Source organism: Sarcophilus harrisii, chromosome 3, assembly GCF_902635505.1.
Source record: "Sarcophilus harrisii chromosome 3, mSarHar1.11, whole genome shotgun sequence".
NCBI classification, from domain to species: domain Eukaryota; kingdom Metazoa; phylum Chordata; class Mammalia; order Dasyuromorphia; family Dasyuridae; genus Sarcophilus; species Sarcophilus harrisii.
Genome location: NC_045428.1, coordinates 81,379,179 through 81,404,358, shown reverse-complemented (window position 1 = coordinate 81,404,358; position 25,180 = coordinate 81,379,179). Strand labels below are relative to the sequence as shown.

Genomic DNA, 25,180 nt, shown 5'->3' with positions numbered 1-25,180 from the left:
CCAAATCATTTCCAATGGAGCAGTAATGAACTGAACCAGCTACGCCCAGAGAAAGAACTCTGGGAGATGAGTAAAAACCATCACATTGAATTCCCAATCCCTATATTTATGCACACCTGCATTTTTGATTTCTTTCACAAGCTAATTGTACAATATTTCAGAGTCTGATTCTTTTTGTTCAGCAAAATAAAGTTTTGGTCATGTATACTTATTGTGTATCTAATTTATATTTTAATGTATTTAACATCTACTGGTCATCCTGCCATCTAGGGGAGGGGGTGGGGGGTAAGAGGTGAAAAATTAGAACAAGAGGTTTGGCAATTGTTAATGCTGTAAAGTTACCCATGTATATAACCTGTAAATAAAAGGCTATTAAATTTTTTAAAAAAGAATAAGATATGGTATATGGATGTTATGGAATATTATTGTTCTGTAAGAAATGACCAACAGGATGATTTCAGAAAGGTCTGGAGATACTTACATAAACTGATGCTGAGTGAAATGAGCAGGACCAGGAGATCATTATATACTTCAACAACAATACTATATGATGACCAGTTCTGATGGACCTGGCCATCCTCAACGAGATAAACCAAATCATTTCCAATGGAGCAGTAATGAACTGAACCAGCTACTCCCAGAGAAAGAACTCTGGGAGATGACTAAAAACCATCACATTGAATTCCCAATCCCTATATTTATGCACACCTGCATTTTTGATTTCCTTCACAAGGTAATTGTACAATATTTCAGAGTCTGATTCTTTTTGTACAGCAAAATAATGTTTTGGTCATGTATACTTATTGTGTATCTAATTTACATTTTAATGTATTTAACATCTACTGGTCATCCTGCCATCTAGGGGGGGTGGGGGTAAGAGGTGAAAAATTAGAACAAGAGGTTTGGCAATTGTTAATGCTGTAAAGTTACCCATGCATATAACCTGTAAATAAAAGGCTATTAAATTAAAAAAAAAGAATAAGATATGGTATATGGATGTTATGGAATATTATTGTTCTGTAAGAAATGACCAACAGGATGATTTCAGAAAGGTCTGGAGATATTTACATAAACTGATGCTGAGTGAAATGAGCAGGCCCAGGAGATCATTATTTACTTCAACAACAGTACTATATGATGATCAATTCTGATGAACTTGGCTCTCTTTATCAATGAGATGAACCAAATCAGTTCCATTTGTTCAATAATGAATAGAAGCAGCTACACCCAGCGAAAGAACTATGGGAAATGAGTGTGAACCACTATATAGCATTTCCAAATCCTCTGTTTTTTTATCCACTTGAATTTTTGATTTCCTTTTCAGGTTAATCTTACCTTATTTCAAAGTCCAATTCTTCTTGTGCAGCAAAATAACTGTATAGACATGTATACATATATTGTATTTAACATATACTTTAACATATTTAACATGTATTGGTCTACCTGCCATGTAGGGGAATGAGTGGGGGGAAGGAGGGGAAAAGTTGGAATAGAAGGTTTTGCAAGGGTCAGTGCTGAAAAATTACCCATGCATATATCTTGTAAATGAAAAACTATAATAAAAAATAAATATATAGTCTTTTTTCACCTTTAAATATGAAAAACATTATTATCTGAAGCTAAAGAAAAACAATTATTGCTACCAAAAATATAAACTAAGTTATTTGTTAGTGTCATATTCTATCTCTGTTAGGTATCAATTTTGCCCTATAACCAACTCCTGAATTTTGAATAATATATCATTTAAATCACCTACCTTGTTATCAAATATAGTCTTGAAGGGGGAAAGTAACCAAAAAATAATGCATATGAGATAGAGGGGGGATAATCTCAGTAATCTAGAAATGTCCTTGGGAGCTAGTGACTATATAACTCCAGGTCTCTTGACTTATCTCCAGCTATTTTGAGCACCTATAGCTTCAAGCAATCAAGGATAAGGTGACAGTGAAAAGGTATCTGGGAAAGGAAATTCTGTAATTCCCTTTGGAAACCCATTATTGAATGGGGCTGTGTGATTTGAGAAATCCAGAAACATGCCATATGGCTCAATCCTTTATTAAAGCAAACACCATGTGTGTTAAGCTCTTTCCATTTCATGACATTTCTCTTTCATTTGATGATTTGAACACACTTGCTGCCTTGTTTTGGAAGATGCCCTTAGAAGCTTAGAAATTTCATTTTCCTACCAAATGTTTTCTCCTCTTCTAAAGCATGGTGTTTGTGCTGCTTCTGGGATTTACTGTCTGCTTTGCATGTGTCAAACTAGTGACATTTAGAGCCCCCTTCTCTACGCTGTTAACTCACTTGCCCTCCTCTCCACCTGCCATCTGTATGACCTAGAAAGCCCTAATCAGGAGTGACCGGGCTATGTTGGTTCCTCAACTCATGAATATGAAAAATGACCCATGTAATACACTAAAGTTAGGAAAATGCTAAGTGCATTCAGTATTGGAAGCCTGTAGCTTAGTTCTCTCAGATAAAAGCAAAAATTTCATGGAGAAAACCGAGGATTCATAGAATGGTAAAACTAGCACACACATTGGAGAACATAAAGAAATGATGACCAGAGAAGTAGATTTGTTCAAAATCAACACAAGAAGTTGCCTGATAAAGCCAGGGTGTGAAGACAAATAACCTAACTCTTTCCTTGTCCAATATTTCTAAAGATAAATACTTTAACAACATGATATTTGAAGATTTTTGTGGAATTACCCTTGATTCCTCATGAAGTTTGAGCCAACTTCTATCTTTTAGTCATTAATGTCAGCAGATCATGTTTTAAGTCCAAATATTTTGCCTAAACTTTGGCGGGGAGGAGGGGGTAGAGATGTCCTAATTTATAGTGAAAATGCTTTAAGTCAGCATTGTTTGGAGAGAGACACAAAGAAAGACAGAGAGATCAAGAAGGAGGGAGGGAGAGAGAGAGACAGAGGATTGAGGGAAATAGATAATAGAGAGAGGGAGACAAAGAAAAGAGAAGAAAGACAGGGAGTGGGGGTGGAACTAGTTTATAAAATGCCAAACTCAGAATCAAAAGGCTTAGTTTTGTCTCCTCACTTTTAAATGTTCACCTTTAATTCTTTTTTTAAATAATAGCTTTTTATTTTTAAAATACATACAAAGATAGTTTTCAACATTCACCCTAGCAAAACCTTGTGCTCCAAATTTTTCTCCCTCTCTTCCTCCTACCTCCCTTCCCTATATGTAAGTAATCCAATATACTAAACATGTGCAACTCTTTTAAACATATTTCCATATTGTGCTATATAATAAAAATCAGATCAAAAAGGAAAAAAATGAGAAAGAAAAAAAACAAGCAACAAAAAAGTGAAAATACTATATATTATGCTCTACGTTTCATCCCCATAGACCTTTTTTTTGAATGCAAATGGCTCTCTCCATCAAAAGTCTATTGGAAATGGTCTAAATCACATAATTGTTGAAAGAGCCAAGTCCATCAGAGTTGATCATCACATAATTTTGTTGTTGCCAGATACAATGATCTCCTGATTCTGCTCACTTCACTTAGCATCAGTTCATGTAAGTCTCTTCAGGCTTTTCTGAAATTATCCTGCTGACTGTTTCTTTATGGAACTATAATATTCCATAACATTCATATACCATAATTTATTCAGCCATTCTCCAACTGATGGGTATCCACTCCATTTCCAGTTTCTTGCCAATACTAAAAGGGCTGCCACAAACATTTTTGTGCTTGTGGATTCTTTTCCCTTTTTTGTGATCTCTTTGGAATACAGACTCAGTAGAGACACAACAGGATCAAAGAATATGCACAGTTTAATATCCCTTTTCATCTTTAATTCTTAAAATGTTTAGAGTAACCATGAAAGCAAAGTAAAAAATACAAATTTCTAATATCCTCAAAAGCCCTAAAATGAAACACCAATTGGACATTGGAAATATTTCATGATAGGTTGGTTGTCCCCTGGGGTGGGGTATCTCAGTATCAGGTGACAAAAAATATAGAAAACTTTGATATCAGGTAGTTAGGGTCATAGCAAAATCAGATAGACGGTCAATGGCAGAGGTTAGTCCTTGGTCATAAACAGAGAATCTCCAGGATTTTGAATTTTTTTATTTTCAAAACATTTGCTTGGATAATTTTTCAACATTAACCCTTGCAAATCTCCAGGAATTATGAACAAAAAGATGAATGTAATATAGGGGAATCAGACTCTGTCCAAGTGTAAGATGTCATGTCAGAAAATTATGGATATGTTAAATTAAGTATCAAGATTCCTTCAAGCTCTAAATCCAGTTGTGAGGCCTGAATTGTTGTTTCTTCTGGATTTAAAAAGGCTTCACTTGTCTTAGATTGTGACAACTGGCAGTTCCAAGGGTACATGGCCTAGGATTTCACCAAGATGCCCAAAGACCTTGGAGCTCAGAAACCAAAGCTAGCTCAGGAATCTGAGAGTGAGGGATTTGGGCTATTGAACCAACTGAACAACATCAAGCTAGGTTTTATCCAGGATGAAGGTGTCAACAAGATTTAAGTCAAAATCATCTATACTACCAGAGCCAATAGGGTACATCTACATAATGAAACTCAATGGTTTTGTGTCAAGGAAGCCATAGGATTGAGGAACCAAGTTGAGAGCCATAATAGAACAGCAACAAAACTAATAATAAAGCAGAAAGGTACCAAAAAAGTACAAGCAGAGCTAAGAACTTACAACAATTTATTTATTCAGTTAGCAGAAGATGTCAGGGAACTTTTAAAGTAGGACAGAGGAAGCTAGTTTTGCCTTTTCCTTCTCTCCCTTCAAGTTTGTGATGGTGCCATAGGAAGTGTTTCTTCTCATTTTTATTTTACTGAATGCTTTATTTTGGTAAGGTTGAGATATGAGACATGATAGAGGAGAAGGATTCTATGTATTTTGCATTTGTATTCCAGGGTCCTACCATAGTACTTAATAAATACTTATTGATTAATTGACTTTAGAGTGAAGTTACAGAACCAGGACAATAAAAAAATTACTTTTTTGGGGGTGGGTCCAATAGGAGCTCTTCTACCCATGCAGATTTGCATCTATTTTGCCATTTGTAATCTTGGAGTTGCCTGGTTTGCTATAAAGATAAATGACTTGTCCGGGGTTATTATAGATAGTATATATCAAAGGTGAGACTTAATCCAGGTCTTCTTGACTCCAAAATCAGCTCTCTATCCACACTGTGATACTGCCCATTTCACACAATGTCTACAATAATGTCAATAAAAGCAGCATTAAAATAAAACTAAATCTTTTTTTAGATGCACAGACCATTTTATTTTATTTTTCAATTTTTTTTATTTTCAAAACATATGCATAGATAACTTTTCAATATTAACCCAATATAACCTTGTGTTCCAAATTTTTCCTTCCTCTCACCCCCTCCTCTAAATGGCAGGTAATCCAGTATATAAGTATGTATGTATATATGTGTATACATATTTATACAATTCTCTTGCTGCACAAGAAAAATCAGATCAAAAAGGGAAAAAATGAGAAAGAAAACAAAATGCCAGCAAACAACAACAAAAATAGTGAAAATGCGGTGTTGTGGTTCACACTCAGTTCCCACAGTTCTCTCTCTGGGTGTAGATGGTTCTTTTCATCACAAGATCATTGGAACTGGACTGAATCATCTCATTGTTGGAAAGAGACACGTCCATCAGAATTCATCATCTTATAATCTTGTTGTTGCCGAATACAACTGAATCTAAAAACGAATGATATAACCAATCCTGAATCCAGGGTTCAGATGATAATGTAATAGAATTGCTTAGATAAGGATTTTTGTTTTAATTCTTTTCTTTATTAAAAGGAGTTTCTGGTAAGATGTAGGGGCAACATGGAGTATACAGAATAATGATTGTGATATAACGATGTAAACATGTTAATAAAAAAAATTGAAAGCATGGCAGCAAGATACCAGTTTTTCTTGTCTATGTGGTATCTCCTCCTTTCAGGATTATACAGAAGTATTGACCAGAGGGACCACAATAAAAATTCCCCTTATTAATACCCCTCATACCAGACTTCCCTTTACCCTTTATTCCTCTACAATAAACCAGTCACCATAACCTTTGAAATGTCTCTCAGATTCTTCTGTTCTGTCTCCTATGCTTTAACACAAGCCTTCATTCATTAGCTCAGCTCCTTGAAGCCTTTCTGTTCCCATCCAATCTCATCTAACTGAACAAGCCACTTCCCTGCTTGGAGGACTTGTCTCAGATGCCAATCTATTGCTGGATCACTCCTCTAAGCTATTCTGGCTCCTAGAGGTAGACTGTGGCAGCTACTAATGAACCTCTGGTGACTATTTGAATTTTTTATATCTTTCATAAGATTTTTCCTTCTCTTATGCTGATTTACCTAGGATTAGTTGAGAGGGATCTTTGAGCAAATTTGATACAACAGCTTCATTTTATAGATGAAGAAACATAATGCTTGCCCAAAAATATAATCAGAAAATTGCTAAATTTCAAGTCATTTTGTGCAAAGCAGCAAAGTGAGTTTTGCATGTTGGTACTTAAGTATGACTCCAGATTGGTAGAGATAATGTCGATGCAAAGCTGTGAACCTACATGGAGCAAAGCAGGAAGGAGGTGGGGGGAGAAAAAATTTTGAAGAAAAGAGACATTTTGTTTTCAAAAGAGTCAAATATGATTTCATAGCCTGATCAGAACTGACTCTAGAAACATGGAGGGAGAGAAAGACTTTAGAAGCTTCGAATATGTAGAGTAGCTGGCTCCTCAACTCCCTGATTTTTATTTGTCTCTCTCAAGACTGGGAAATTCCCATTTGAATGCGATCAGGGCCTCTCTAGATTGAGCTGAGATCTCATCTTGCTCCCATTTAAAGAGCTCTTTCACTCATGTATTTTTCTGGCATATTCTAATATGTATAACTTCTCTGATTTCTTTTTTCCTTGGATAATGGATTTACTCACTATTGACTATTTATGATGGTTTTATATGACTAGCTTTTGGTGAGAAGGAACCAAACTAAGTGCTAGCTATCATAGAAAACAGCTTTAGTTTTAAAAGAAAATCATGCTTTTTAGACCAGCAATATTTAAGAGGGAGCAAATAGGTATAATTTTAATCCATTAACCAGAACTAGAGGAAATGGTACCCAGACTTATGACTCTTTAGCTTCTTGAAGAAATCTCCCTTGGTGAGGAATGAATAGAATACCAGAGATATCTATCAGTTCCTCTATTTTTCATATGTGTCTTTTGACTGGTCATTTTGTCTTTCTTTTTAAACTCTTATATAGTGATATCAGGCTTGTGATGGATCTGCATCCAGAAAGAGGACTATGAGAACTGAATGTGGATCACAATATAGTATTTTCACCTTTTTATTGTTGTTTGTTTGCTTTTTTTTCTCATTTTTTCTCTTTTTGATTTGATTTTTCTTGTGCAGCATGGTAAATGTAGAAATACATATAGAAGAATTGTACATGTTTAACATATATTGATTTCTAGTGGAGGAAGATGAGGAGAAGAGAGGGAGAAAAATCCTGGAGCACAGGGTTTTGCAGGAGTGAATGTTGAAAGCTATCTTTTATATATTTTGGTTTTTTAATAAAATTTTTTATTTTCAAAACATATGCATGGATAATTTGACAACATTGACCCTTGCATAGCCTTGTGTTTCAGATTTTCTCCTCCTTCCCCCCATCCCCTCCCCTAGATGGCAAGTAATCCATTACATGTTAAACATTTGTGTATATTTTAGAAATAAAAGGCTATTATTAATGGGAAAATATTTAATAATTTTTTTAAAAAAAAAGAAAAAAAGTAGTGTCAGGGAAATAGTGGCCAATCAGATCTCTCACTTTGATTCCTTTTAGGGAAAATTAATCCTCATCAGAAGAGTGAGATAGAATTCAGTTTCACCCATTTTGGGGAGAAATATCAGGAGATGTTAGCCCCATACCAGATCACTAATGGGCATAGAAAAAACTTATTTTGACATGCATTTAAACATATACACACACACAAACATATACAACTCATATCTCAAGCCCATTTTGCATAGTACTGTCCTCACTGGGGTAGCTAGGAGTGCCAGGCTTGCTGTCAGGAAGACCTGAGTTCAAATATAACCTCAGATACTTACTAGGTATGTGACCCTGAGCAAGTTACTTAAACCTGTTTCCCTCAGTTTTTTAAATTAATCTGCAAAATGAGCTAGAGAAGGAAATAGCAAACCACTCTAGTATCTTTCCCAGAAAACTCCAAATAGGGTCTACAAAAAAACAACTGAACAACAAAAAACAACTCATTAATGGAGATTGATCACTTAATATTCCATGTCTGCCTGAGGAACAGAGTTGGTGAGGGTTTAAAAGAGTAGAGATCTTCTGTCTTTCAGCTTTGAGAGAGAAAACTGGTTCTAGACTCTTCTATTACCTAAAAGGCAAAAAAGACTCTGGGATGAAGCTGCTAATATTTAAAGGAATCAACACTTTATGTCCCTTTCTTCAGCTCATTACAGAGTAAATGAACTCTCCTTTTGGGCATGAGATATTTCAACTCAGCAGACAGACAGACAGACAGACAGACAATCAGAAACAGAGACAAAAACACAAAGACAGAGACGGTTACTGATTTCACCCAAAAGGAAAATAATTAATAGTAATGATGATAATGATGATAGTAATAATGACTAAAATGAGGTGATATTTGTAAAGCATGTACCAGGCACTGTGCTAAATGCTTTACAAATATCACCTCATTTTAGTCCCCAAAGTGTCTGGTAAAGAAACCTGGGGCTAGGAATGTAAATAGGTAGCTGGCTCTTCTCTGTCCTAGAGTATCTCTTCAGGGATCTGAGGAGAATCCCAAACTCTTACAAAATCTGTCCTTAAGCAGGGAAAGTTGAATAATCAATTTCTACTAGTGAGGAAAGTTCCCAAGTAAATGGCCTTTGAAGTGTGGGTTACACACACACATACACACACACTTTTATATCATACATGTATATTTGTATGTATATGTTCATGGATAGATAATGTTTTGATCAGGAGGAATTTGTTTTTAAGTATGAGCTTAACTAAATTATTTAACCTTTCCATCCTACCCAGGGATTTTTCTCACCTGAGAGCTCCTTATACCAATGAAATCAGAGGCCTAGTCCTTTTTCCTATTCTATTGTGATTTCATATTTTTTCATATGTAAAGTGAGAATTCTGTGACAAATGAGACAAATACACTCACAAGTTTAATGCATGTTTGCTTCACATGAGTGATTGAAGCTGATCCTATCTAAGTTTTGTCTTCTCACTTTGTATCTCACATATCTGTGTTTCATTTCATTTTTTTTAAGGCAACACAAACCTTCAACTCCTGTTGCTTTCCATCAATCCCCAACTCTCTTAGGCAGCATGTGTTTCTGAATCAGGCAAAACTGTGATCATCTAGGGCAACATCCATGACCTATGAATGATAAATTTATATTGACTAGCTATTCCCATTTAGATCAAAAGGTACCTCATTCCTAACCCTGTTGAGCAGATTTCTTTTATTTTTTTTTTAATTTAATAGCCTTTAATTTACAGGATATATACATGGGTAACTTTACAGCATTAACAATTGCCAAACCTCTTATTCCAATTTTTCACCTCTTACCCCCCCCCCACCCCCTCCCCTAAATGGCAGGATGACCAGTAGATGTTAAATATATTAAAATATAACTTAGATACACAATAAGTATACATGACCAAAACATTATTTTGCTGTACAAAAAGAATCAGACTCTGAATTATTGTACAATTAGCTTGTGAAGGAAATCAAAGATGCAGGTGTGCATAAATATAGGGACTGGGAATTCAATGTAATGGTTTTTAGTCATCTCCCAGAGTTCTTTTTCTGGGTATAGCTAGTTCAGTTCATTACTGCTCCATTAGAAATGATTTGGTTGATCTCGTTGCTGAGGATGGCCTGATCCATCAGGACTGGTCATCATCTAGTATTGTTGTTGAAGTATATAATGATCTCCTGGTCCTGCTCATTTCACTTAGCATCAGTTCGTGTAAGTCTCTCCAGGCCTTTCTGAAATCATCCTGTTGGTCATTTCTTACAGAACAGTAATATTCCATAATTTTCATATACCACAATTTATTCAGCCATTCTCCAACTGATGGACATCCATTCAGTTTCCAGTTTCTAGCCACTACAAAAAGGGCTGCCACAAACATTCGTGCACATATAGGTCCCTTTCCCTTCTTTATAATCTCTTTGGGATATAATCCCAGTAGTAACACGAGCAGATTTCTTTTAAAGAATTCTTAGAATGCCATTTCATAGTGAAATTTGACAAAATTTAATTTTTAAAAACTATATTATTAAAACATATTGTGTGAAGTCATATTATATTCAATGAAAGGCAAAGTTTTGGATTGTGAAGGTAGAAAAGCAGCATGGTGTGAGTGGAGAGAGGATTAGAAGATCTGAATAGGAGTGCTGTCTCACTTTCTTATTATCTGGGTAACCCTAGGCAAATGACTCATCTCCATGAATTTCATTTTCTTCATATATAAAGAAGGTGTTAGGTGTTAAAAAATGGCTTTTTTTCAGGCCAGCAATAATGTGTGAAGAAGTTGACTATTCAAATTGAGACAATTTTAAGATCAAGGCCAATGGATGGAGACAATGGATACCATACTGCTTATGGGGTTAGAGAAAAACTTTTTAACATCTTCTTTATAAATAAAATCAGAGTTAGACTAAATGATCTTTAAGATATTTTCTGGTTTTGATTCTCTCTCTTTTTTCTCAATAGTATTTTATTTTTCCAAATATATATGTAGATAATTTTCAACATTCATTTGTGTTCCAAATTTTTCTCCTTCCCTCCCTTTTCTTTCCCCTCTCTAAGACAGCAAGAACTCTGATATAGGTTAAATATGTGCAATCCTTTTAAACATATTTCCATATTTGTAATGTGCAAGAAAATCAGACCAAAAGGGAGAAAACTATGAGAAAGAAAAAGCAAGCAAACAAAAAAGGTGAGAATACCATGCTTCTATTCACATTCAGTCATCTCCATAGTTATTCTCTCTGGGTGTGAATGATATTTTCCATTCTGATTCTCTAAAAACAATTTCATTTCTCAAGGAATTATGTGTTGTGAGCAATACCAAACATATACATGCATCTATGTGCATATATATATTTGTATATACATACGTATACATGGGCATCTTGATGAAATGGATTTTGCAAGTTATACATTTAACACTAGTCTCATTCCTCATTAAGGCTTATCTTGTACCTTTCATCTCACATACTCTTATCTCCTCCAGGATCATTCATCCTGTCTCCATCTCTGTCTCTTACCTTTATCTTAAATTTCTCTCTTATCATTGACTTTTCTAGCTGCCTACAAACATGCTAGTCTTTTTTTTTTTTTTTTTTTAACACTAAGGAAGATTTCTTCTCTTTATTCTTCTAGTGTCCTGCTACTGTCTCATTTCTATTTCCTCTTTTATTTGCTAACCTCCATAAATAAGTTATCTAAAATAAATGTTTCTACTTCTTTTCTATCCATTCTTTTCTTAGCTTAGTCTAACATTCAAAGCTTCTATTTCCACTACTCTAATGAAATTTAACTCCATAGAGTCAACAATGACCATTTAAAAAAATCTTTCTCATAACTTTGAATTTGAACACATCAATAAATGTGAATATTTCTTTGGACAAAAAAGAACACAAAATAAGATTATATGTAGCACGGTGACTCTCTTCTAAATGAAGCTTGCTTCCCAAAAAGTATATGTTAAATTTAACACCAGAGTTCCAATACTTCCATGCTTATTTTTCACCCTTCTGATCTTTCTTCTATCCTCTTCTATAATTTTAAATGTTTTATTAATGCTCTTTTTTTCTTTTCTTCTGTTTTACTCTCATTATCTCTACAACCTCCCTTTTAGTAAGTATAGTCAACACCCTCCCCCAAAAAAATCCTTATGTTGAGCATGTCTCAAACTATGTCTCATTTTTCATCTCTAGTCCATCACCTTTCTCTCAAGAAGAAAGAAGTATGATTCATTATTAATGGTGTAGAGTCACAATCGGTCATTCTGTTAAATCATAATTTCTAAATCTTTCAAGTTATTTTCTTTTACAGCATAAAAGACATGTCGTAGTTGTATAAATTGTGCTCTTAATTTTGCTCACTTCATTCTGCAGCAGTTTGTAAAAATCTCCTGAGATTTCTCTGAATCTATTATTTTTATTATTTCTTACAGCTCAATAATATTTCATTATGTTCAAATAGCAAAATTTGTTGTCATTTTCTAATTGATACACATCTACTTTATTTTCAGTTTTTTACTACACAAAAATTATATAATGATTATTTTTGAACTTAGAAATCCTTTCTCTCTTTCTTTGATCTCTTTGGAATATAAACCTTATAGTGATATTGCTGAGTCAAAAGATATGCCTACGTTACTGACTTTTTAAACCATAGTTCCAAGTTTCTGGTATGGTTAAATCAATTCACAGATCTACCAACAGTGTCTATCTTAAAAAATACCCTTCAACAACAATCATTTTCCTTTTTTATCATCTTTGCCAATCCAAAGAATGTGACATAGAACTTTTGAACTGCTTTAATTTGTATTTCTCTTAATGATTTGGAGGACTCTCTTTTTTTTTTAAATGAGGTTGTTGATAGCTTGTCTTTCTTGTTTTGAGTCCTATTTGCATCCTTTGACATTTTTATATTGGGTAACAAATGAATTCTTAATTGCTAAATCCAACTTCCTTTTTTTCCTTTGAGACTTTATTCTCCTTCACCTCTCTAAAGCACTTATACTATTGATTGTTTCCTCTTATTGGATCATCTCTCCATCCTTGGTTTCAGAAATAAAATACTATTTGATTCTCCTACATCTTTAATGGCTTCTTCTCTGGGTTCTTCACTATTAATCATCATTTTAATACCTTAATATGAGTGTTCATTAAAGAACTGTTTTCCTTTGCATTCACTCTCACCTCAATGCAATTGATAATTTCAATTACCACTCCTATGTACATGATGCCCAAACCTAAATCTACTGGGAAAAAAAAAAGACAGAATATTGCAGAGTAGAGAGTAATCACTGTTGTCTTGGGTGACTAGGAAGGGTTTACTAAAGAGATGGCTCTGGAGTTAGGTCTTTATGGATAAATGTCCAAAAGATTGGAAAGACTTGAACAAGAGGAGGGATAGCCTACCCAAATAGAAGTATACTTGTTTGACAACTTTAGCAAAGGTGTAGGATATAAAATATACCCACATAAATCATTGGCATTGCTATATGTTATCAGCAAAGCCAAGAAGGAAGAGATAGAAAGAGAAATCTAGTTAATAACTATAGATAATATAAAATATTTGGGAATATACCTGCTAAGACAAACCCAGGAACTTTATGAATAGGGTTAGGTTAGGGTTAGGTTATGAATAGGGTTAGGTTAGGGTTAAGGTTACCTAATACCAAGATAAGGTTGAAATGAATTCATGATTTAGACACAAAGAGTGATATTATAATTATAATCAAATTAGGAGAACAAGGGATAGTCTATCTCTCCAATCTGTGGAGAAGGGGAATTTGTGGCCAAAGAAGAACTAGAGAACATTATGAAATGAAAAATGGATAATTTTGATTAAACTAAATTAAAAAGTTTTTGTACAAACAAAATCAATGCACATAAGATTAGAAGGGAAGCAGAAAACTGGGGGGAGGGGGGAAATTTTACATCCAAAGGTTCTGATATATATATTTCTAAAATATATAAAGAATTGACTCAAATTTATAAGAATACAAGTCATTCCCCAATTGATAAATAGTCAAAGAATATGAACAATTTACAGATGAAGAAATTAAAGCCAATTGTATCATAGGAAAAATGCTGGAAATCACCATTGATTAGAGAAATATACAAATTAAGACAATTCTGAGGTACTACTTCATATCTCTCAGATTGGCTAAGATGACAGAAAAAGATAATGATAAATGTTGGAGGGATACGGGAAAACTGTGACATTAATGCATTATTGGTGGAATGGTGAACTAATCCAACAATTCTAGAGAGCAATTTGGAACTATACCCAAAGGGCTACCCTTTGATTCAGCAATGTCTCTACTGGGTCTGTATCCCAAAGAGATCATAAAAGAGGGAAAAGGACTTTCATGTACAAAAATGTTTATAACAGCCCTTTTTATACTGGCAAGAAATTGGAAATTGAGTGGATGTCTATCAATTAGGAAATGCCTGAATAAATTATGGTATATGAATAAATATTATAAGCAGGTTGATTTCAAAAAAATCTGGAAAGATTTACATGAACTGATGCTGAGTGAAGTGAGCAGAACCAAAAGAATACTGTACATATTAGCAAGAAGATTATATGATGATCAACTGTGATGGATTTGGCTCTTCTCAACAATGTAGTGATTCAAGGCAATTCCATAGACTTGGGATGGAAAATGACATGCACATACAAAAAGAGAGCTATAGAGACTGAATAGGGATCAAAGCATAGTATTTTCACTTTTTTGATTTTTTTTGTTTCCTTTTCCCCTTTTGGTCTGATTTTTCTTGTACAATATGACAAATATAGAAATATGTTTAAAAGGATGATACATGTTTAACCTGTAACAGATTTTTTGCTGCCTTGGGAAGGGAGGAGGTAAGGGAAGGAGGGAGAAAAAGTATGAAACAAAATTTTACAAAAATGAATGCTGAAAACTGTATCTGGAAAAATTTGGAAAAAATAAAATATTACTGAGTAAAATTCTTTAAAAGAAAGAAGTATCCCTATTTGAGACTATGCATTGGACATAACATCATAGAATCATAGATCCCAAAGCTAGAAGTGATTTCAGAAGTATCTGGTTACAACTCTTATACTCTACAGATGAAGAAACTCAAGCTCAAGGAGATTAAATGACTTGCCCAAAGTCAGAAAGGCATTAAATATTAGAAATAATATCTGTATGCAGCCCTTGACTTCAAAGCCATTGTACCAACTCTTAAAAGATATCTGTGTAGATGGACCCTTCTATTGTCCTAATAACCTAATCAGCTTTAGATTCAAACTTCTAATAAAATTCTTCAGAGTCCAGACTATCAAATTTCCTCTCTTTTAGACTAGTTAGAATTTTACTTTTTAGTTCCAACCAGCACTTATCATATGACTTTTTATTGCAACCAAAACACAAATAATTTACTCAAAATATCAAGCATTTTGATATCAAAAAAGCACCAAGGACAAAAAGTAGAAAAAACTGAAAGCCCCCTCAAAGACAGCCTCTTTCCATACACAACTGGCAGGAAAGCATTGATCTCAGCATATCATGGTAGACTGGAGATATTCACAGCCAGGTTTCAGCATGGAGAACCTGGGAGTATTGTAAAAAGCTTTTTTGTTTCCCCTGGCATTTCCTTCCCTGGCTCAAACCTTCCTCCTTGGCCCTGATAACCTTTAGTTTCCTCTGGTGGCTCCTGGCTAGAGTCTCTGACACAGAAGAAGGCAACATGTTTTTCCTAAGCTGTTAGAACCCAGTCCTGCCAGAATCCCAAGTTTGGTAGAGCAGAAAGAGGAAGACCTATAAAGCTCAAACCATACAAGATGCAGTACTAGCATGGCATGGGAAAATCCCCAAGGATCAGTAGTCATTGTCTTTCCAAATTGTTTGCTTTCTTCCTGGAGGACTTTTTCAAAAATTCTTCCCAGAAAAGTCACCGAGTTGTGTGCATTTTCACAGTCTGATGAGATTCTGATAGGTCCCTGAGAGACTCCCTATATTTGAATGGAGGGTTGATGAATAGAGTTCGAGTAATAAAGAAGGGGTGGGGTAGAGATGGAAACTGATGCAATCTCCCACTTAGAAGAGGGTGGGGAACTTGTACTCCTAATTTAGAGCACCCACAGACATTCTATAACTGGTTCCAATTTGCTGAACACATAATAAAGATCATTTTTAATTGAATTCCTAATAAGAATGAGAGTGCTTTAAAAAGGCACTAGTTAGCCAAGCTCTGTTCTTGAGTCTGGCTTTTTCCTGACTCCCCGAATTCTGGTCAGAGACAATGCTGTAAGGGGAGTGATCGCAGATATTTCTTGATTTATAGTCTGTGAATTTGAGCTTTTGCTCTTTACTTGTTTGTGTTTATCCTTTCCCTGTTTTAGGTAAAGGTGATTAGAGATGATATGTTTGTGACCAGTACAAAATCAGGAGAAACTACCAGAATCCAGGAGTCCATGCCAGAATTTTTCAGAATACAGGTGGTGAGGTACAAAGTCCCAATCAACTTTCATGATTTGGGTTAGCAGTAGCATAGATGTGGACCATCTGTCATACCACATTTGGAAGTGAAATTGGTGGAGCAAAGGCTATGCAGTAGATATTGCATTAATTTTGAGCTTATTCTCAGGACTGAAGTGGTATAGGGAAAAATATACCCTCAGGTGTTGGTGGGAAATGTTACTTCAGTTCTTGCCATAGCTGTGAAGTAAATATTCCTGACAATTAATTGTTGGCATCTACTTGTGGGGAAAACACATCATAATAAGAAATCAAACCAATAGCATAAAAAAAGAAATATCTCATTGCTTCTCAAGGCTACCCTAGATCTTGAGGTGAGCTGTGTAGCTTACCTTGCTCTAGAGCCTAGCTACTTAAACTGTGGTTCACAATTCTTGTAACAATGTGGAGATCACGAAATTATGATTGGTTATTAGTAAATGTTTGTTTTGCATATTTATCTTATATACCTGGAGTCCTGTAAAAAGGTAAAAAGAAGTTGTGAGTGGAAGTTTAAGAAGCCCTGCTTTAGAAGAATGAGTCTAAAGAATTTATATATTTGTAAGAGGAATAGTAGTAGATAAATTTGGAAAGGCAAACAGAGTAATCAGGGCAATGCTTGGTTTGCTGGACAGGGACAATTCCCATTAAGCCTGACTTACTTTAACTCTTTGAGGTGGATTCTATATCTTACTGGAATCACAGAGAAAACTTTTGATTTATTCCCAGTGATGGGGGTGGGGGGGGCGGGGATGAAGTTGCATTAAAGAATAATTCTAAGTGTCAGAGATAGAAACTCTTATTTGAAGAAATTCCCTGGTTTTGGTCTTGCATTAAAGAATAATTCTAAGTGTCAGAGATAGAAACTCTTATTTGAAGAAATTCCCTGGTTTTGGTCTATAAGAGATACTGAAATGATTCTACTCCCTTTCCCTTTTGAAGCTTTCTTTTTGAAGTTTTTTTCCTTTCTAATACCAAGTAAGAAGAAGGAATTTCTCTTGCCTCCCTCTTTAGTAGTAATGGTAGCTTCTAGCATAAGCACAGTAGAAACACATGTTTGCCTAGTATAATAGAGATCTGGTGTGGATTCAGAGAATGAAAGTCCCTTGAAGAAACTAGAATATATATGTCCATCAAATTCTGCAATTGATTCTCTCCTACCAAGTGGTTGCAAGGAGACCTTTATCTTTGGCTACATGGCCTGGAACTGCCAGTGTCTACCAAAAATCTTGTGTCTGCCCTGGTTGAATTTTTAGTGCATTTGTGTTTAGAAAGGAAGTGACTTTTTTAGTCATGGCATCTGTTGAGAGACTATGCTTTAAGGGGAAGGACTTCTTTCACTGAAACTATAGCAGGAATGAAACTTTAGACCTTAGGCATTTCAGCAGAAGAAAGGATAAGTAATGTGAATCTGGGAATCATAATCCAAGCCAGATTTTGCAGCCAGAACATCATCTATGCTTCAAGAAGTATGGACCATGGAGTAGTTGTCATCTGGCAGCGATGCTGCCTTTGGACATGAACTTGGTTCTAAGTAGGAACCAAGCTAAATGATGAGCTTAATGTGCCCTAATACATGAACCCCCAGACTGAGATGTTGGGGGGGAAATTCTTCTACATTTGTCCTTGCTCTATCAAGTAATCTCATTTCAAAAAGTCTCCCAATGTTGTAGTTAAATGGTGCTAGTTACTGAAGCCCCCAAAACATCCAGAATTGGGACTTGGAGTCAGTAACAGAGGGATGATATAATCTGTCAGACTGAGAAGGTGGGCCTGCACATGATATACAAGCTTCAACTGACACTAGACTGGAGTTTGGCTGCCTTCTTCTGTCTTTCTATTTCCTTCCCCTAGTATAAGTCAGCAAATAGAGATTCTAAAAAATGGACACTTTATGTCTTGGAAGCAATTTTATAGTCGGAGAATTCTTGTGTCCTGGAGGATCACTTATCTGGAGGGAAGAGAGTGTTCTTAATATCATACTTCTCAGAAGCATAAACATTTCCAGGACCATCTTGTAATGGAAGAATTAACAAAAGCCATGTCCTGACTGATTAGGAGATGAGGGGACATTTGTGAGAAGGTCAGACTGGAGATCTGAGGTGAATGCCAAATAGCCATTCCCACAAGATTGTTATTATCTTTGGGGACAAGTGGTCCAATGAGTGAATGAGCTATTGGAGTGTTCTACTTTTCCTGAAAGGGAGCATGACCTACCAGACAGAGAGTTGGGTTGAAGTTAGAGAGAACTGGATTCAATATATGTGAAAGAAGATATCACTTTGTAATAACTAATGTTAACCACAAATTACTATAAGCAATAATTAATGTTAACTGTTTGAGTAGAACTATGGTTCCATTAGGAACCCTACAGAAGCATTGAAGTTAGAGATCTAGAGTTCAAATCCTTCTCTGGCACTTACTTTTTAAAGTCACTTAACCTTATTTAAATCATCTTAGTTAAGTAGCCTAAGGCAAACTGAGTTACTGAGTATATTCTGATTTGCGCTTGGAAACTGAGTGGATACCCATCAGTTGAGGAATGGTTGAATAAGTTATGAATAATAATAACAGTTTTGTATGATATATAAATGTTATGGAATATTATTGTTTTATAAGAAACAATCAGCCGGATGATTTCAGAAAGGCCCAGAGAGACTTGCATGAACTGGTGCTAAGTGAAGTGAGCAGAACCAAGAGAACATTGTACACGGCAACAAGAAGATTATGCCATGATCTGTTCTGATGGACGTGGCTCTTTTCACCAATGAGGTGATTCACTTGAGTATGTTGACTCAAATATACACCATTCTGTGTCTTAGAGCCTTAAAGAGTTGCCTGGGGGCACTGAGAGCTTGGCTCTGGGATTGTAGTTGTTGAACTGTTTCAATAGTGTCCAGCTTTTTCTTAGTTTTTGTTGTTGTTTGAATATCTTGTTTTGTTTTTACAAAAATACTAGAGCACTTTTTTATTTCCTTCTTCAGCTTGTTTTACAGATTAGGAAACTGAGGAAACAAGGTTAGTTAAGTGACTTGTCCAGGTCCACAGCTGGCAAATATCTGAGGTCAGATTTGAACTCAAGAATATGTCTTCCTGATTCTAAGCTAAATGCTCTAACCACCCTACCACATAGTCACCCATGTTCTTGGCTACACCGTATCAGATAAGGGTAACGAGGTAGAGCAGTTAATATAGTTCCTGACCCGAAGTCAAAATTCCTCCTCCTAAATTCAAATTTAACCTCAGACACTCACTAGTTCTACAATCTTAGGCAAATCACTTAATCCTGTTTGCCTCAGTTTCCTCATCTGTAAAATGAATTGGAGAGGGAAAATTTTGCCAAGAAAATTCAAAATGGAGTCATAAAGAGTTGGACATGATCAAAACAAATGGAAAACAAAACAAAACAAAAGCCTAAATACTACCACAACCACACAGTATCAGAAGGGGTTGAATTTAGATTTCCTGACTCCAAGACTTAATGTCTATCTACTATGATGTGCTGTCATTCCATTTGGTCACCATAATGTTAACTAAATATTTTAAGTAATCTGGATTTAATGAGGGAAGGAAGGAAGTGGAAGCAGCTTTGTTAGGAACTGCAGTGGAGACCTTTATTGGAATGAAAGCTTGAATCAATTTTTTCCAACCACTTTTGGAAACATTGGCTTTGTAGGCAATCAAAGGAATGTGAGTGGGCAAATAAGTTGTGGCATTATCTCAAAAAGTCATATATTTTAGACACAAATGGAAAAGATCCTGAGAACCAGCATAATAAAGCAAGTTAAAATCCAGAAATGTCATATTGCTTAAAGTAATCTGCAAGAGTTTAGTGGCTGAAACAGGCACAAGATAGTATCTTTAGAGATAATCAGTATGTTACATTATCTTAAACTATGTTAAAGGTTTCCTGTAACTGCTAAATCACCTTCATTCTGGCTGGTTACTTGCTCTATTATTTCTAAGTTAGTGCTTCTGGGCTAGGAATTAGATTTTCTTGGCACAATTTTGACCTCTAGTAATAAAAATATACCAAGCCTGCTGACATCCAGGAATTTGATCCCTTGCTTTCTGACGTAGCCTGCTTTTCTTCTGGCACCATTATAAATTCTATCCTTTTAACAGGTTAAGCATAACAGAAACAGTATTGAGTTTACATGGGAAATGAGAATGAAAAGAGAACATGAGTTTACGCGAGAAATGAGAACTCTCCTGTCACTCTCATGATCCTTTTATATTATTTTCTTCTGCTGAGACATGTGGCCAATCCCTCTATCAGTATTGAATAAAAGGTCCTGCTATGTGCTCAGCACTAAACTAGGGGATTTAAAGCAAGGTAAGAAGTAGTATCTGCCCTCTAAGGCAGATCTATCCAACTCTAAGGTTATGTAGGATCCTGTGACAAATGATCTAAACAAACTGTCTGATTCAGTATCAAGTTATATAGAGTAGATCATAAAGTTCTGTAGAGGAGTTGGAAGGACTACTGTGGGCTGACAATTTAGAAAGATTTCATGGAGAATTTAGAAATGAGCATTGAAGAGTGGATAGGATTTGAATAGGACTGGCTAGGAGAGATGATATTGTGGTATATTATGGAATTGGTTGCCATATCTTTAATAGGGTATATAAAGGATCCAGTGGAAAAGACACTGACTGCGATGATATTGGCAAGAACATTTTTTTGCTGATTTTCTGGGTATTTCCTCCTAGGGAGTGACTTTTTGGATCTCTTTCCTCCTGTGTCTTTCATTCTAGCTCGATTATTATCTCTTCTTACAAAGTTAGTACTAGGACCTTCTGTAATCGACAGTTTGGCAAAGCCTCAGAGTTCCTACTGTTTGCTATCAATTTCATCATTCTTGGCTGCTGTCATTGTTGCATGGGCTTAGAGGATATCTTTCCTGGTGATTCTTTGAGAGAGATTCAAATGAGTCTGACTTTGGATAGATTCTATCTCCTTAAGGATGCAGGTGTCCTATTGTTCAAAGAAATACCACACTTAGTTAAGCTCTTTGCCTTACTGAATAGATCAATAATAATTATTCCTTATGGAAAGTGAAATGACTGGGACTGACCTTAAGGAATCTCAGAAAGATCCAATTTCTGTTTTTGAACCTGATTTTCTTTAAATGTAGGTGGATCATTTTTATTTTCCATGTTGCCAGTGAATAGTTCAAGTAATCAGGTATTTTAGACAAACTGGGCCTCTTTTTAAATAATGCTGATGATATCAAGAAACAGACCATGAGAAAGTAGAGATCCATTTCCATTCTCTGTATTAATTATCATACTTTAAACTAATAATACAAGTTCTCAGAAGTAAATTTTTTCTTTAATAACACTTGTTTTTTAAAAAATTATACTTATCAATTCTTTGGTCAATGCTTTACAAAGATAATTGTCTTTATTTTTTTACTGCTTTTTTTTTTTAACTATCTTTTTTACTGCTATGGAGCTAGGTGGGCTTTATTTTTGTGTTTTGTACCTAGTTTCAAAGAAAGAAAAGGGATATTACTGTCAAATGGATAGCAAATCAACACACTCTGTATTCTTCTTCTTTTTTTTAGGTAACCAGAATTTTTTTTAAAAGGAAGGCTACACTAATAAAGAAAATGAAAAAGGCTTACACTATTCTATTATACCATCTTGAAATCTGAGAATCATTTAAGGGAAATAGAAATTGCAATCTAAGAATTCAGCGTAGAAAAGTTGTGCTCTAATGAAAATTGAAATATGTCTAGAAGAATTGAACATGTTTAACCTATATTATATTGTTTGCTGTCTTAGCAAGGTGGGAAGATGAGGGTGAAAAACTTGGAACACAAAGTTTTTGTAAAGGTGAATGCTGAAATTATCTTTGCATGTATTTGGCAAAATTAAGTACTATTAAAATAAAATAAAGAAAAAAAAAGAAAAGTTATATCTTACCAAGTATTAGGAAATCAACTTTTAAAACAATGGGAAAGAGGCACTGTCATAAGCAAAAATTATTTATTTTTAAGTCTTTCAAATAAACTGTTACTAACAAAATATCTAATTGTGAAAATATAAAGTATCTAAGGAATTTTATCTTATATGTGGGGGAGCAGGATAGAGAATAGCTTTCCTTTATTTTGCTTGGACTGATTGTGCAAGGGGCATTCATGGGCTTATCCTCTTCTGATTGGTTAGAGAGTTTTGTCATGCTCTATTTCTGCTCCAGGTTAGGTCACCTCTTCTTAGGCATTTGGTGTCCTACAATTCCTAGGAGCTCACCATAATAATTCTGTACTTAATCAGCATAGCTCAATGGTATCAAACTCAAATAGAAAGATTTTTGCCTAGATATTTATTAACTTAGAAAACCACAAATTAACATTATCTTTGTTTTATTATATTTTTATTTATTTTGTTAAACATTTTCTAACTATATTTTAATCTAGTTCAGGCTGTACTCCAGAGCATTGGAGTGTCAGCTTGTGGCCCAGGGCTGTTAGTAACATCTCTGGAACAGCCCACTGCAGTTTAGAATTCCTGAGCTCAAGCAATCTACCAGTCCTCACCTCTCTGGTAACAGGGATTACAAGATGTGTGCTATTGTGTCAGTTTCTTCTAAATGTTTTAATGGAAAGAACCTGAAATTCATTCTAATCCTAATTCTGAGATTCATTAGCTTTGTGTATTTGGGAAAGTCACTGATTTCCCTTTTTTGAACCTCAGTTTCCTCGTCTGTAAAACAAGCACTCAACAGGGTATGTTCTTGCTAGAGCAAATCATGAAATTCTGCTATTACCATCATTACATAAACCTACAACTAAGTGGTACAGAAGATAGGACTGGGCTTAGAATTAGGAAGATACATCTTCATGAGTTCAAACCTGACTTTAGACACTTACTAGCTGGGCAAGTCACTCAATCCTTTTTGCCTCAGTTTTCTCATCTGTAAAATGAGCTGGAGAAAGAACTTCTTTAGTAGCTCTGCCAAGAAAACCCCCAAAATGGAGTGTCAAAGAGTTGGACCTTGAACAGACCAACTGAAATAACTGAACATAAAATTTCATTATTTCCTTTTCTTTTATACTTTGAAAACTTTCAGATTTTCATTCTTTGTAAACAGTAAACACATTATGTAAATGCAAACTCTTATTTAGTCAGATGATTATCTTTTAAAATTCATCATAACTTATTCTATATTCTTACAATATGATTATTTATTTTTAACATTTAAAGTTGGAAGATATTTTATACACTGTTTTTTATACACTGTTTATTTAAACTTCTTGCACTTCTATAAAAACCAAACCAAACCAAACCAATCCAATAACAACCGTCAACCCAACAACACTATACCTCAAAAGCTAAAACTTAATTTGATCACTAACATATTCTGATGTTAACCCCTCAAAGGAGAAAAGTGCTAATATAGTCTTGCAACCAAATTCTTATCCCCATTACTATTGTCCTATTGAGAGATAATATATGGGGCTGGACTTTAATTTAGAGAGATGTGTGATCACAACTTTCCTTTGGCACTGACTAGAGTAGTTGTGAACATGTTTCTTACCAGTTCTGAGCCACTGTTTCCTCATCTGTATAATAGGAATAATAACTGTAGAACTTATTTTACAAGATGGTAGAGAGGTCCAAATAAAATGTTTGCAAAGCATTTTGCAAACTTTGAAACATTTTAAATGTTAATAATAATTATTAAAGAAACATCCAAGGCCATAAAGGAAATGCTCTTAGAGGGATATGGAAAAAGATAACTATGTCCCTTGTTGAAAACTTGGCTAACAGAATGCACCTGAGTATTGTAAAATTATTCCAGGATATTCTCTACCTAGTGCATTTTCTTAAAGGTGTTTATTTTTAGTGTATGGGAACAATCTATAATATTTTTTGGGTAAAAATCCATAACACTCTTAGTCTCATCATTTATCCTGTACTTTAAACAGGATAAAAGTAGGCAGTCTATTTCTGAAGAGTAAGAGAAACACACACATATACAAAATGATTAATGTGAGAACCACATTACTGGAAAACAATCCCCTTGGAGGAATGAATCAGCAAGTAGAAGGCATTCATTGCTCTGAAGCAAAGGGATATTAAAGATGACTGAGATACTGCAAGACTTTTGCTATATGGAAGAAGCATTTTATGCTTGAGATGAGCAGTTCATCAAAGGTCTTGATTTTAATATCAATCTTTATAAGCTTTTCTAACAGAACAGACTTTTAGAAAACTAATATCTAGCTCTGAGGAGCTGCAGAAAATCTGTATGAGAATGTGTAGATACTCAAAGCCTGAAAAGAAAGAAAAGGAAATAATGAAATTTTATGTTCAGTTATTTCAGTTGGTCTGTCCAAGGTCCAACTCTTTGAGACTCCATTTTAGGGTTTTCTTGGCAGAGCTACTGAAGAGGCTCTTTCTCCGGCTAATTTTACAGATGAGGCAAAAAGGATTACTTGCCCAGCTAGTAAGTGTCTAAAGTCAGATTTGAACTAATTGTATCTTCCTGATTCTAAGTACTGTCCTCTATCTTCTGTACCACTTAGTTGCAAGTTTATGTAATGATAATTAGTAGCAGACTCATGGTCTGCTCTAGCTAGAATATATCTTGTTGAGTACTGAGTCCAGGCCCTGGTCATTTCTGGGGAAACGTATTCAGTTTCATTAAAAATGTGTGTGTGTATTCTTTTTAGGAGAAATCTGAGACTGATGATGGAGGCAAGTGTTGGTCTAGACCTTTGGTTATATTTTTGCACACACACGTATGCACTTATATGTATATATACACATATATGTCCAATATATGTATATTATACATGTATACTGATATGAATGAATTTACGTATATTCAAAAAACTAAACAAATTGATTTTTTT

General features: G+C 34.9%; 1 long non-coding RNA gene across 1 annotated transcript in view; it reads right to left on the bottom strand.

The window, feature by feature from the left end:
• LOC116422243 overlaps positions 1-25,180 on the bottom strand; it is a 55,133-nt gene that overhangs the window by 19,487 nt on the left and 10,466 nt on the right. Inside the window, exon 2 of the long non-coding RNA XR_004232805.1 lies at positions 9,355-9,453. This is a non-coding gene — a long non-coding RNA (uncharacterized LOC116422243). The remainder of the gene's footprint in view (positions 1-9,354; positions 9,454-25,180) is intronic.